The following is a 16,187-nucleotide window of genomic DNA, read 5'->3' as shown; positions in this document are numbered from 1 at the left end:
TGCTGTGTAGGACAGAGTAAATTTTCTTGTAAGAAATATTGCATAACTTGTGTGTATGAATTTCTGCAAGACTTTAGAGAGAGGGGAGAGGGGAGAGGATAGCAATAGGTCTGAAATTAGTGATTTCAGAGGAGTTACCTCCTTTATGAATAGGATTTTTTCCCAAAGTGCAAGGCAGAGAACTAACAGTATGCAATAGACTGGGTTTCTGAAAAAACTTTCTATTATACCATTTTATTGTACAGTTTTATTTTATTTTATTTTAGTTTATTTTTTTACATTGGTAGAACTTATTGTTGATGAAGGGCTGTTTAATAGTTCACTTTCAATACATGTACTGTCAATGAATAGCTGCATAACCATTTCCATGAATATAGCCATGCCTACCCTATCCTCCTGTAGAAGAACATTCTCAAGGAACAAACATTGTGTTCCCTTCTCCAATGTTTACAGCTGCCATCAGTATAATTGCTATAAATGTAGTCCTTCCATTACTCCATACTAGCTCCTGACCACCTTTTCTTTCCTACTGCCCCCAGACCCTGCCCTACTAGCTGCTCTGCCCACCCAATTGTAGAGTCATGGTGATACCCTCTGCTAAGTGCAACAGCTAGCCCACTCCTCGTTCTTTCTTTCACTTCAGCCCATCACTGTGTTTTGCATCAATTTACCACTCAAAACTTTTCCTTTAAGGTGAACCATGTGTGTCTATTTAGCGTTCGGGGACTGGTCTCCTAAGCACTCTTCCCCCATTTTTCTTACCCAGTCCTACTTTCTAAGCCATATACTCAATTTCTTAGTTACCCTTTTTTGCAATATAGTAGTTCAGTTAATACTGAGAATTTCATCAAGTGTTAATGCCATCCCATATCCACAAGAAATGCCACTCAGCTTCTCTGTAGTACCCATCCATAAACACACTAACGTCCTTCCAGGAATCTACCTTTTTTCATTTATTAGTTAAAGGGGTAATCCCGCTAGATACAACTATCTTGTTTTGGGAGACAAACTTGGTGCAGTGGCTGGTTGAAGGACTTTCCCAGAGTCAGCAAATGTTGGTAAAAAGAATCAACCTCTGCCTCCTTAACTGCAGGAAGCAACTTCCATCCTTAATCACCTGCCACATCTTAGCATATGGATTAATTTATATGGCTTTATACTCCCCTCATAACACATGCTTTTTTTTTATTTTATTTATTTTTATTTTACATTTGTTGACCGGGAAAGTCCGACTAGGATCCACAGAGCCTGTTTTCAGCAGAGGCCCGGGGAGAAATGCTCCAGATGCATGTCTTTGGAATGTGGGAGGAAACCGGAGTACCCGGAGGAAACCCACGCGAACACAGGGAGAACATGCAAACTCCACACAGAAAGGCACCCCAGCCGAGAATCGAACCGGAGAACCTCTTGCTGTGAGGTGACAACGTTAACCGCTGCACCATTTTATTATATATTACTTTATTAGTTTGGCTCAAACATGAAAATATGTTGAATGACACTTCCGGTTGGAAAAATCTACTTGCAATGCATTGAACTCAGTCCTTAAATATAATTATCAGTACACATAAGCACACATACACATATACAGTCACAAGCAACTGACAATAAGGAATCAGAGATCACTGTATTCATTTGATATAAATGAAATTAACTTTATGATTCTGCAGTTTTATTAATACGGATTAAAAGATTATATAATATGTGTACTTTTGAAATAATGTGGCATTATTTTCAAATTGGATCAGTTCTAACAAGCTTTTTAGTTGTTTGTTTAGTGAACCCTGTTTTAAGTTCATCATTTGAAAAGTGCCCTGGAATTCTTTTTTTAAAACCTTTATTAAAATATCACTTAAGATATAAGCACACGTACACTAACAGAAAAGTAAACAACCTGTGTTAATATTTTTTCCATTTACACGTCATGCATTACATTTTCTCTTTCGCTATAACAGTCCAGTATTACATAAATCATTCAGTTCTTACCTTCCTTTAAACATGCTCTGAATTCTTATGACAAATATTGTGCACTCAAAAGTGGTTTTGTTTAGAGGTTACATTATTACTATTATTATTATTATTATTATTATCATCATTATCATCATCATTATTATGTCTGCCAATTGTTGCACAGGATTAGGGAGTTGTTTCCTGTTGTACGCTGGTCTACAGTTTGATTCCCTAAGCCTCCCTTGCTTAACTGTGTGACTCTAAGCAAGTCACTTAACCAGACAACACAACATGGCTGAATCTTTAAAAAGATTAGCGGAGCTCAATATTCTACCTTGGTCAAAAAATACAAAAAAAATATTACCAATGTCATCCAAATTACTGAAGCACTTTTAAAACAACAGGCCCATTCTTAAAGTATGCCAAGACATTAAAATAAATACCATGTTATATTCGTTTCATGTTTTACATACCTCTTCACAGCTAGGGTGTATTTAAAAATTTGAATCCATTCACATGCTAGACTAGTTCCAGATGTCCATGTATATGCGTTTCTTGAAATTCATTCGTTCATTCAGTCTTTTTTATTAATTAATTCTTTCATTGCTTATTTACTTGCTTTGAAAATATGCCTAATGGAAGGTTGCATACTATGGAGATTACATTTTTGTCTGAAAAATGGTATCCATTCATCTAAGGCCCTGATTGAAGTAATGATTATAATTTTTTCTTGATTATAATTGCTCTCATTTTATCATATAACTCTCAGTCATCTAATTTGTTTTTCAAATCAGTTAAGTTATTAAAACCTGACAGTTTTTGTCTACACCAAATGTTCAGACCTTAGCATTACCTTTTGTACATATTCATTAATACGATTTTTCTTTAATGAAATTGCAGATTTTTTTCATAATGCTAATTATAATTATAAGTTTAGTGCTTGTGAATGCCACAGCACATTGAAATAGTATAAATAAATGGCTTAACTGTAAGTGTAATGTATGCAATATTAGAACTAACAAAGTTAGGAGTACAGTTGCTAAAGAAAGCAGTGGCATCTACAGTCTATGATCTTTAGCATACTGTACAAGTATTACAATATAATTTTGTTATGACCGTAAGTTATTTATTTATTTATTTATTTATATTTGTTGACCGGGAGTGTCCGACTGGCCGTAGGTCCATTTTCTGCGGAGGCCCAGGGAGAAAAGCTCCACAGTTAAAATAAACAGACAGTAGTTACACTGGATTACATAGCGATTAACAATTTACATAGCAATTAATTACAACATATTTACAGATGAAGAACATAGTACATCAGTAGACAACTAGAATCTTTATCTGTGAAGTACATAACAGACATTAACAAATGTTACAATAAGAAGTTCCTGCTGTATAATAAGTACTAGGCTTATGAGCATCTGAGCTTGCTATAATCAAGGTAGTTAGTGGAGTGGAAAGAAAGGTAGTGGTTGGATGGGGTGGGTGATATTAGAGTGGGAGTTGCAAGGGCATAGCCAGCATGTTTTAGGTGCTTTTAGTAAAGTTTTGAAGTGGGTGCATGATGGTATGGAGGTAATTGTGGGTGGGAAGCAGTTCCATAATTTGGCTATGGTGCAAGAGAATAGTGCTTCACCAGCAGAGTTATTGGCTTTAGCGATCTGCAAGTGATTTTTGTTGCTGGATCTTAGTGGTCTGGTGGTGCGATAGGGTTGGAGTAGATTCTGGAGGGATGGGACATTTAGTGGATGGTTTACTAGTTTGTGGGTGAGTGAGAGTTGATACCATTGAAGGAGGTGAGGGAGTTCAAGCCAGCCCAGTTCAGCAAGTGAGAGACAGTGGTGACTACGGTAGGATGCCCCTGTGGCGAATTTGGTGATTTTGTTGTAGCAGGTCTCTAGGTTGTTTAGATCGCATTGCCTTAGGTTGGTATATATTGGAGAGGCATAAAGTAGAGTGGAGATAAGGTGGGAATTTGCTGTTGAAATCTTTGCTGCTTTGTTGAGAAGTTGCTTATTTCTGTATAACGCTCCTAGTTTTTTGTGGACTTTTTTTTATGGTCATGGATGTGTGAATGTCAAATTTTAGTTTATTGTCTATTTCCACTCCTAGTAATTTGGTGTGTTCAGTTGGGTATATAGTGGTGTTGTCTTTTGCTGTGACGTTAAAGTGAGAGTTGTTTTGAGTATGTTTGGTGGGTTGGAAGATGAGTAGTTTAGTTTTGTTTGGGTTGAGTATTAATTGGGCATCGGATAACCACGTTTCAACAGAGGAAAAGGCTTCCTGTGTGACTTTTTGCAGTTTGGGTAGGGACTGGGCTGAGCAAGGGTCAAAACTTTGGACCTATCAGTGTCAAAGTTATACAGTTATTAAATGAAATATAAATGTATAAACTTGGCAGTTATCCTGCCTGTAGTTTTGACTTTCAGAATAGAAGCCTAGGATCCCACCATATGTAGTGTTCTGTGTCATGTAGTTATCACAGTAATCAGAAACGAAGTAGCAAGCACTTTGTCAGAAGATAAGGAGCATGTGACCCACCTGGTTTGTCCATTTCTGTTCCTACTGAATCAGCTTCATATCCACTATTACCAACACCTTACCTTTCTACTCATAGCATGGACAGCATATTATTTGTGTCCTGTGCATTCAAGTATTCCCTCAATCTTTTTTATTCATAACCTTTTTAGTGAGGCTATTCCATGTAACAGCCCTATTCTTCTGTTACCAAACACTTCCTCACACTTTCTCTAAAACATTTACCTATCTTTTCAAAGTCCATTCATTTTTTCATATGCATCTATTTTTCTGAAATTATATATCATTTTGTACAACCTTGATTTTCCTGAGATTAGCAACTCCTCTCACATCTGACCATTTTTAAGTGTAGGTTAAAGTTATTATTGCTTCTCTTCATTTGGTCTAAGTTACAGACTCTACAACATTTTTGTTGGCTTCCTCATAATTGAGTGTATCATCAGTGGAAGGGGTCTCTACAGCCAAAAATGCACTGTAAGAATTAATCATTAAATTATAATCTCACCTTTGTTATGAGTAATCATCTTTGGAAGAACAGAAAAAAAATGTTTTCTGTTTCTGAAACATGACCACTGTCATTATTGCCAGAGATAGATAGATAGATAGATAGATAGATAGATAGATAGATAGATAGATAGATAGATAGATAGATAGATAGATAGATATCATACCACTCAAATGTCCAGATTTTCACATAATGTCCAGATTTTTGCCTGATATTTTTGGTCCATTTTTCATAAAAGTGTGGTTTTCTGGCAAACTAGTGGCAAATCATTAAAGGCTGAAGTTACAAAATAATTTATTGTTTATATATACAGTGGATATAAAAAGTGTACACACCCCTGTTAAAATGGCAGGTTTTTGTGATATAAAAAAATGAGACCGCAATAAATCATTTCAAAACTTTTCCCAAATTTAATGAGACCTATAACCTTTACAATTCAATTGAAAACAAACTTGTTAGGGAAAAAATATAAAAAATAAAAAACTTACAATAAGCTGGTTGCATAAGTGTGCACACCCTTAAACTAATATTTTGTTGAAGTACCTTTTGATTTAATTACAGCATTCAGTCTTCTTGGGTAGGAGTATATCAGCATGGCACATCTTGACTTGGCAATATTTGCCCACTCTTCCTTGGAAAAGTGCTCTGAATCTGTCAGATTGCAAGGGCATCTCTTGTGCATAGCCCTCTTCAGGTCACCCCACAAATTTTCTATTGGATTAAGGTCTGAGCACTGGGTGGGCCATTCCAAAACTTTAATTTTCTTCTAGTGAAACCATTCTTTTGTTAATTTGGATGTATGTTTGGGGTCATTGTCATGTTGAAAGGTGAAATTCCTCTTCATCTTCAGCTTTCTAGCAGACACCTGAAGGTTTTGGGCCAAAAGTGACTGGTATTTGGAACTGTTCATAATTCCCTCCACCTTGACTAAAGCCCCAGTTCCAGCTGAAGAAAAGCAACCTCAAAGCATGATACTGCCACCACCATGCTTCAGCATGGGGATGGTGTTCTTTTGGTGATGCAAAGTGTTGTTTTGCACCAACTGTACCTTTTGGAATTGTGGCCAGAAAGTTCAGCCTTGGTCTCATCAGACCTTTACACATTTTTCCACATGCTTTTGGGAGACTTTATGTATTGTTTTCCAAATTTTAGCTGGGCCTGGATGTTTTTCTGTGTAAGAAAAGGCTTCCATCTTGCAACCCTACCCCATAGACCAGACATATGGAGAATACAGGAGATTGTTGTCACATGTAGTACACAACCACTACTTGCCAGAAATTCCTGCAGCTCCTTCAGTGTTGCTGCAGGTCTCTTCGCAGCCTCCCTGACCAGTTTTCATCTTGTCTTTTCATCAATTTTGGAGGACTGTCCAGTTCTTTGCAACATCACTGTTGTCCCATATTTTCTTCACTTTCTGATGACTGTCGTAACTGTGTTCCATGGTATATCCAATGCTGTGGAAATTGTTTTGTAACCTTCTCCTGACTGATACCTTTCAACAATGAGATCCCTTTGATGCTTTGTAAGCTCTCTGTGAACCATGGCTTTTGCTGTAACAGGTAACTGAGTAAATGTCAGGAAAATCCTATTAGGACAGTTGAACTTTATTTAGGATTAATCAGAGTCTCTTTAATTGATGGCAGGTGTGTACCCAAGAAGACTGAATGCTGTAATTAAATCAAAAGGTGCTTCAACAAAGTATTGGTTTAAGGGTGTACACACTTATGCAACCAGCTTGTTGTACATTTTTTATTTTTTATATTTTTCCCCTAACAGATTTGTTTGTTTTTCAATTGATTTGTAAAGGTTATAGATCACATTAAAGATGGGAAAAGTTTTGAAATGATTTATTGTGGTCTCATTTTTTATATATCAGAAAAAAAACTGGCATTTTAACAGGGGTGTGTACACTTTTTATATCCACTGTATATTATTTTATTGACATTTGTTAACCGGGTTAGCCCAACTGGGCCAATAGCCCTTTTTCAGTTGATACCCGAGGAGAAAGGCTCCAGCAAATTAACAATATTTACAAAAAGCTGCAGAATATAATCAACAGACTAGCAAAGAATGAGTAATAAACAGGTAATAGCATAACATAAGTCTACTAACAAGTAATGGATCTATAAATATTAAAGAAAGCACAGTATTATTTCAATGGTAAAACACACATGAGGCCCATTCTAAGAGTTTAAAACAAGGAGACAAAAACATATACATTTTTTATTTAAAGGTAGGAAGGGAAGAGAAGGTGACAAGATAGGAAAAAGAAAAAGGAGGAACTATGAGGAAAATAAATTGTATAGAAAAGAAGGGAGAATAAGCCACGTGGGGGGTTGACATGGACAGGACCATGTCTTTTGAAGATGAAGTTTAAGTTCTTGTATGAACAGGTGTTTATGGTGCATGCTTCTTATAGTGACTGGGAGTAAGTTCCAAGCATGGGCTACAGAGTCTTTATAGAGGGACTTTCCAATATTTTTATTGGGTTTATATATGTCAAGGAGGTGTTTGCTGGAGGTATGTAGGTGATGTTGGGGATTATAGTAGGATATTAGATTAGAGATGGAGGGGCAGGAAGAGGGATTGCTCAGTACAGAGTGTATAACATGTAGCTGAGGAAGAAGTAGTTGTTTAGAGAATTCAGGCTATTGGAGTTTTTTAAGGGTGAGGCAGTGATGTGATTTGTATGGGAGACTGGTGGCAAATTTGGCTATTTTGTGATATGTTTGCTCTTGTTTGAATATTGGTAAGGATAGGAGCAGCATAAAGAAGACAGGGAAGGAGTGACTATGCTAGGGAGGGAATGGAGGAGGGTGTAAAAACTTTTTGTTATGATAGAGAAGACCGAGTTTCTGGTGTTTTTTTTTATACAGTGTTGGATATGCATATCAAATTTTAGCTCATCATCAATGATTACTCCCAGTAGTTTGGTATGGGGTTCTGGTTTAATAATAGTCTTGTAGAGGGATGTAATAGAGAAGGAGGGTTTGTGCAGTGCAAGTGTTTTAGTTGATTATCAGAGAACCAGGTCTCAACAGAAGAGAATGTGTGCTGAGTGAGAGCTAGAAGTTCAGGAATACTGTAGGCAGAGGTGATGAGAGTGGAATCATCAGCATATTGTAGAAGTGTTGAGAGGTTAGTAGCAGAATGAAGCTTGTTAGTGAAAATATTGAACAGGAGGGGGCCCAGGAGAGATCTTTGGGGAATGCCAGTATTTACTGGGAGGAAGGGGGAGAGGACAGGTTGCCAGCAAATAGATTGTTGCCTGCCGGAGAGGTAGCTAGAAAACCAGTTAACAGAGGAGGTAGAGAGATGAAGGTCAGAGAGTTTAGTTAGACGTTTGGAGTGAGAGACAGTATCAAAGGGCTTAGACAGATTGAAGAAAAGACAGGAGATGAGCAAGTTATTGTCACAAGCTTCAGCTATTGTTTGGGTGAAAGAGAGAAGTGCTGTGGCTCTGCTATGGTTGGGTCTAAATCCATGTTGGGTGGGAGTTAGAAGGTTGTTGTCAAGAATGTGCTTGAGTAACTGAGTATGGATGCACTTTTCCAGAATTTTGGATAGGGGGCAGGATAGCAATGGGTCTAAAGTTAGAAGGATCAGTAGAGTTTCAGCCTTTGTGGAGATGGATTGTATAGGAGGATTTCCATATGTCTGGGAGGTGGGCTTTGAAAATGGAACAATTGATATTTATAGAGGCAGGGTAGGTGACAGACTGTGTTGCGACTTTAAGAAGGTAGGAGGGAAATTGGTCAGCATAGGGGGCAAGGTTTAAGTTTATTTAGGAGAGATTTAATAGTGGTAGTGGGAACTGGTTGGAAAGAGAATGTATTGGGGTGATTTGTTGTGGGGTGATGGAGGGGTAGAGGTTGTATTTTGTGTAAGTTTTTGGATGGTTTCTATGAAATAGTTGTTAAGGAGAGTGGAAGTTTCAGTGGCAGTATTGTGAGGGAAGGGGTTAGGAGTAGTACAGTTACCAGGGTGAAGCAGGTTATTAATGATAGTCCAGAATTTCATTGGATTATTGTGTGGCCTACATTGGTTAGAGCAGAAGAAAGCTTTCTTATCCTTGTTGACTAGTTTTTTGGTCTTGTTTCTGAGCTCTTTGTATTTTGAAGTAGGAGAGGGGATTTGTTTTTAACCCAGGCTTTCTAGGCACCATCTCTTTTGTGTGTAATGGAGTGAGTTTGTTTTGTAACTCAGGGGGCAAAGTTAGATTTAAGTCTAATTTTTCTAGAAGTGGCAATTGAGTCAAGCGTGTCAAGGAAAATCTTATTGAAGGATTCTACAGCCTCACTGAGAGGGAGGTGATATAGGAAGTATGCTAAAAAGTGTAGAATTAAATGTGTCTGGCTTGAATTGGGAAAGGTTTCAACATATTCTTTATGTGTGGTCTTTGCATGAATGCTGGGTGAATCTATGAATATAGGTAGGGGAGTGGTTGCTTAAAGAGTTAGGGAGTATGCCAGGGTTATGATAATGGTTAGGTTCTGTGGTAAGGATCTTGTCAAGCGTAGCTCCAGATGTTGAGTTTTTGTTGGTATGAGTAGGGGTAGATACGAGTTGGTGAAAATCACAAAGGTTAAGACAGTGAGTGGGGGATGAGGTAGACAGTTTAGACCAGTCTATGTTGACATCCCCGAATATAATGGTTTTGTAGGGAACATGTCGAGTGAGCCAGGAGAGAAAGTTCTGTAGGATAGGAATATCATCACCAGGGGGTATGTATACAGAGACAATGGCTATTTTTTGTGAGGGTTGAGGTGACAGTTTGCAATAAGGATTTCTGCAGGTGTAAAGCTGGGAACAGACATAGAGAGAGGGGAGAGGCTAAGTTGCTCGGAGTAGAGGATGGCAACCCCCACCCCTTTTGTTGGTTCTATCTGAGCAAAAAATGTTCTAACCAGGTGGTAATATTTCTGTATTAAGGATGTGAGGCTTAAGCCAGGTTTCAAAAAGGGGTAAGGATGTGGGGAGAGGTGTTAACGATCCAAGAGTGAAGTTCTGCTATTCTATTTACAATGCTTTGAATGTTTGCAGAGAAGATTTTTAATGATTTGGATAAGGAAAAGTTGGTATGAAGGGATAGATGAGGGGGAGAGGTTTGAGGAGTGAGTTTGGGAAAGGTAGAGGCAGGTGGTCCTGGATTGGGGTGGATGTCCCCAACCGGGAGAAGTGTCTAAAAGAGGATGAGAAGATATGAGAGTAAGTCCAGAATTGTAGAATGTCTTTGTTTTAGGCTAGTGGAGAGAGATGAATTAGGAAAAGTAGTAAATTTGAAGATTTCAGAGGGTGAGATGGAAAAGAGAAATGGAGAGATAGGATATAGGTGAGGGATATTATAGGTGCTATAATAAAGGAGGGGAGTAGGTGGAGGTGAGTGATAGCAGAGTTTCGAATGGTAAGAGGTTGTCAGTGAGAGGAAGAAGAGAAAGGTGGCAGAAAGATACAGAGGCCACATGTTGAGAGATGAGTGTGGCATGTAAAAAGAGTGGGAAGTACAGAGGTGAAAGGTATTGTGCACTAGTAAGGAGTACTGAGGAGTAGGTAGAGGTTACTTATGAGGGAAGAGAAGAGGATAGTGGCAAGGAAGGATGTGAGTGGGAGGGGCAAAGGTAGGGAGAGAGACTAAAAGGTAGGCAAGTGTGAAGGGAGAAGTTACAGCAGTGAGCAGGTGTTAATTAATCAGTTTGGCTGATTGGGTAAGGCAAGGAAGAGGTGTGGCATGGTTTGTATAAATGTAATGAAAGTGGGGGTGGGTGAGAATGGGGATAGGGTAAGGGAGTGGAGTGAGCCCGAGTGGAGCAAGGTCAAATGGAGTGCATTGGACCATTTAATGGAGGTAAGTGGAGAACAGAAAAACTATCATTTTGTTAAAAATTAACAGTAGAAAAGCCTATCAGTTTACTTAATAGAGAGGACAAATAAGTAGGTAAAATCCAAACATAGATAGAAAGAAATAAGGAGTGGGGAGCAAGAGGTAATTTCATCATCATGCAGTTAAGCAAGCATTATAATTAGTAAAAAAGAGACGTGTGCTGCTGTGATTAATATACTGAGACCTTGCATTGTTTGTTTTCTGTTTCAGACATCATACCTTTCAGAAAATTCATGCTAATGCAAAACCTGTTATTCTAACCACTTTCTGTTTGTAAGAGCACTATTTAAAAATTGTCCCTATTTTGCGTCTTTGTCCCATCTTTATATATGGCTTTCTCCAGATTTCTTGCTCTAAGAGTTTGTGAGGTAAATAGCTAGATAAATCGATAGACAGAGATATATTATAAGTAACAAGGCAATAATAATATGCTTTAGCATTGATTATGATGCAGGCATTCCAGTTTTGTGTTACAAACCCAGCACCAGGGGAGCCAGTCAGCCAAGAGCATGTGAAAGCTAGCTCACTAGTTCTACAAGGAATGTAAAACTTTGAGAAAAACAGCAACAGTAACTATAATAGAAAAAAATATAAATAAAAAATAAGAGTTAAAACTTCCAAATAATTTTCCACTTAAAATTCCCAGGTACTTCAGCCTCACGCTTTCATGGGACCAAAATTCACACTGCATATAACATGGCTACATACAACTTTAAAACAACCAATAAAGAAAAGCAATGACATAATCATCACATTGGATTCTAACAAGAATGTTCTGCATTTATTACAACTAGGGGAGACTATAAAGCTACTAAATATACAAAGCTTCTTGCCTACCTAATATTTCCTTTGGATTTCCCTGCACCTGAAAAATGCATAGCTGTTTTTAACAATTTGAAGTGTTTGAACACCTTGAGTTCTTTCTAAAAACACTACAGAGGCCTTCATTACAGGAATTCACTCATGCATTTCAGAACATATTTCAGATATACTGAGAATAATTGCTATTAAAGCCCTAGCCAATATATATATATATATATATATATATATATATGAGATACTGTAAGTCATAATTTCACTTTTTAGAGTATTACAATGAATTCATCATATTAAAAGTGGTGAAGTTATGATTTCCCATACTGAGAATGTTAAATATTGATGGATTTCTTATTTAACATAAGATGTATATCCAGGTTTGAATAGCACAGTGAGTATCAAACCTGTATTGAAGTTAAAATAATTAATAGTATGACTTCTTAGCTGTTTCTTGTGATTTGTTGTTTTAAAATTGATTACAGTATGTAAATTGTAGGTGATACTGTAGGTTGTTTAATTCTGCGAGAGAGTTTTACTAGAAATCTTTGTTGCTATTAAATTTGTTTTTCTTGAGTAAGCATTTGGCAAGCTCCTTTTTTGGTGCAAAGCATTTCTCTTTTACTTTCAGTTTTAATTTGATCATAGGAATAGGGACATGGGTCTCTCAGAATGTGCATCTGAACTGAATGTGAAACTAATATTGAGTGATATCCTACCATTGTCAAGAATGATGCCTCAATACCAACAAAACAGAATTGACTTTAATTATTGGCTCAGCTATTGGTGTCATTTTTAAGTGGGTATGATATATATTACCTGGGAGGAGATGATTGACAATACAGCTGCTTTTCTAGGGATGGCCTGCATCTCTCTCCATTGCTTCTGTATATTGGCTAAGATTTTTTCCTTCCCCATAGTCTCATTTTAGGCAAGGTCAGTCTCATCAAATTACCTACATAGCCAAACAAAATCAAGAGAGCACTAAGGTGGCATTGTTTAACGCTAGAAGCTTTGATAAAGAGTTATGCTCTTCACAGGCTTTCCTAACCCTGGAAAATATAGATAAATATACGTCATTATTGAAACATGGTTTCAGAACAGTGAAAGCTCCCCTGAAGTGATGGGATTTAATGCCTAACACTCCTTCAGACCAAACACCAAATTTATAGGTGTAGCTGGAGGAAAGGTGCATCTGTGTTCTTAAGAAGGAATATCCACCTCCAGACTCATAATAGAGTTCAATGACCTTGATCTCGACCACATCCTTCTCATGATAAACAAAGCCTAGTACCACACCTTTGCCAAATACTGTACCCCCCCAAGACTTGGGAAAACCATGACACATATCTAAACAAATTGACAACCCTCACTATAGAGCCTAACAGTATCCTCTTGGGTAGTTTTAACTGCCCCTTCATTAACTGGGGAACCTATACTACAACAAAATAGTATGCATGAAGACTCCTGAACTTCATTAATGCCATCTTCTTAGACCATCTTATCCAAACTCCAAAAAGGAGATCAGAAATATGGGACCTGCTTCTCACCAACCTACTCCCCATACTCAACTCCTGTAGTTAAACAGTTACTGGTCATATCTGACCACCATGCCATTACACTTATATTGAGTAAGACCCAAGTTACTTCATAATCCATCCATCTTCTGAGAGTTCTTCAGTGCAAATCTACTCCAACTATCTGATGACCTGAAGAAATTCAGCTTCCTCACCTTGATGACCTCTCATCAATTGACCTTACTTCCATACAAGTTTTATGCCCATTACCAGGTGCCACATTTAAGAACAAACCCATCTGGTAGAACCCCAGTATTTACAAACTAAACAATAACAGGAATGCTCATAAAAGCAACATTAACACCCCCATCAGTTATAGAGGAATTCAAAACAATCAACAAAGAATTTAGAAACAAAATCAAATCCTCCAAAAAGCAAGTATAAATTGAGATTTGCCACTCATACTATGGATAACCACAAAGCTTTCTTACGCTATGTTAAAATGCTTAGAAATAATACCCAGCAATGTTCTCAGTTAATCTAAACTAACACCATATAATCATTCCCTGAAGAAAAAAACAACATATTAGTAGACCAATTCAGTTCATACTTTAGTCTTCTGTTTCTGTCTAATTATCCACAACACATTTGTATGTCTATGCTACCTCCTGATCACCTCTGAGCAAGGCCTATGTGATCTCTCTGAGACTCAGAACACTATACCTGAATAATGTGTAGGCTGTCTTCTTGTCACAGTCAACATTGTTAGGTTGATTCTTTATTAAGTCTTTTCACTCTCAACCTTTCTACTAGATTTGTGCCAGATGTATGAAAAACTGCTGTAGGCATTCCACTCCACAAAGGAGGACCCTCCAGTTATTTGGGAAACTATAGACCCTTAAGCCTCACCAGCCTTATTTGTAATGCAATGAAGTGCATCATTATGTAACTCAATAACATAAGCAGTCTTCAAATCTCAGACACAAAACATTTGGGGTCTGTTATAGTCAGCTCCCGCCTCCTACACCTGGCAGATTTTTTTGAGTAAGTCACAGAGATATTGGTTCACACTGTGTACCTTGACTTAGCAAAAGTCTTTGATGTCATTTCACATTTGGGCATCATTAAAGGGCTAATACAAATAAATGTAAACCCCTGTGCTATCCACTGGATAGAAAACTAGCTCACCGACAGAGCACTGAGTAATGGTGTTTGAGCAAAACTCTCAGCTAAAAGAGCAGATACCAGTGGTGTACCTCAGAGATTTCTACTGGGACCACTCTTCTTTGGTAACTGTTTTTCTGGCATTGAGGCCAGCACCAAGGGCCAACAGATAAAGAAGTTTGCTAATGACAGCAAACTATGAGCTGTCATAAAAACCCAAAAATGATCATCAGATTCTCTAGAAAGGACAATGCACTCTAGCAAATGCTGCTTAGACCATGGCCCCAAATAAATGCCAAGAAATGCAGCATTGTATCTTTAGAAAACCAAGGCACCTGTGCTCATATCACATAGCCAACAGTCAATATAGAAACTGACTTGGTCATTAGGGAGTTGGACAATTCCATTAATAATGAACTACTCTTTGACCACCATGTTGCCACTGCTGCTAGGAAATCCTTTTATATAGCCAGACTACTCACCAAGGATATATCTTCTAGATCTAAAGAAGTCATCACCCCCTCAATCCTCCTATTCTAAGCCGGTTATAGAGTATAATGATCCATTCAGTAAAAACTTAAATAAGCATATGACCAAGCTTTGGAGACTATCGCGTTAACATTACTAAGGCAATCAAGGGCATATTTGCATTTAGCTACATTGATCACCTTAAAGCACTTGTGTTCTTGTCCATGTCTTATCAACTTTTGAGGGGGGCATCTGCTTAGCCTTCATGGATTCAAAGGATCTTGTCCTTTACAACCTCCTTCACATCCACAAAACTAATTGCTCCCTACTCACCCACTCTAGAGATCTAAATTTCCACCACAATATAGATAGGACCTGCTGGCATTAGATATCTATCACAGCAAATACTACTTTTATGAAATAGACTTCTCCTGGATGTAAAGCATAATAGTTCCCAGACCCTCTTTAAGCAAAACACAGATGACAGGATGGCAATTTTAAGTACCTCCTGGCCTGACCCCTCAAGTCTTTATGTAAAGGGAATGTATCTAAATCCAATGAACTCATCTTGTTGGGAGTCTTGTATTGATTCATGTATTGGTAAAGTTAATGTGGGATCATGTGACTAGGCTACAAATGGTCCACAAGATCAACAGTCTAGTTTAAACTATGACTCTATAAACCTTTCTAGCAATTACAAAGTATAAATTATAGCTCCTAGTACCTCTACAGTGCTCTAACAGTTTGAATTTAAACTGTAGTTTTGTTTTGCCACCATACACCATCTCATAAGTAAGCTATAATACCAGACATTGTGGATATTTATGGAAATAATGTACCAACCAGGGGTGATGTGATGACACCTCACCCATGGAAGGTCAGTTATTTCACTATGACATGACCATGAAAGGAATTATTGCACTTAGAAAATGTCAATAGCAGTGCCTTACTACATGTAAAGCAGGTTTATTGTGTTGTCAGTATTTTCACTAATAAATATTTTTCATGTTTCAGAGGAAAAGTAATCTCTGATGCCTTCAAGGGTATATATATATATATATATATATATATATATATATATATATATATATATATATATATATATATATATACTTCAAAAGAACAAAAGACCACATTACCAAAGATGAACTGAATGAGATGACATCGCCGAAACTTCAATTTTATGAATGACCAGAATGCTAAAATTTAGGACATCGTAAGTATCCAACTGGCCACCATCTAACAATGAAACACACTACCTCAAATGCACCCAGTGGGAGGCTATTCCCCCCACAACCCCCAATGTGGGGGTTGCCATCTGTTTTTTTTTTTTTTTAAGTGTTAACAAATTATT

Source organism: Protopterus annectens, chromosome 2.part2, assembly GCF_019279795.1.
Source record: "Protopterus annectens isolate FY-2018-M chromosome 2.part2, PAN1.0, whole genome shotgun sequence".
Classification (NCBI taxonomy): domain Eukaryota; kingdom Metazoa; phylum Chordata; order Ceratodontiformes; family Protopteridae; genus Protopterus; species Protopterus annectens.
The sequence above is the reverse complement of the archived record's forward strand: the minus strand, read 5'-3'. Positions refer to the sequence as shown.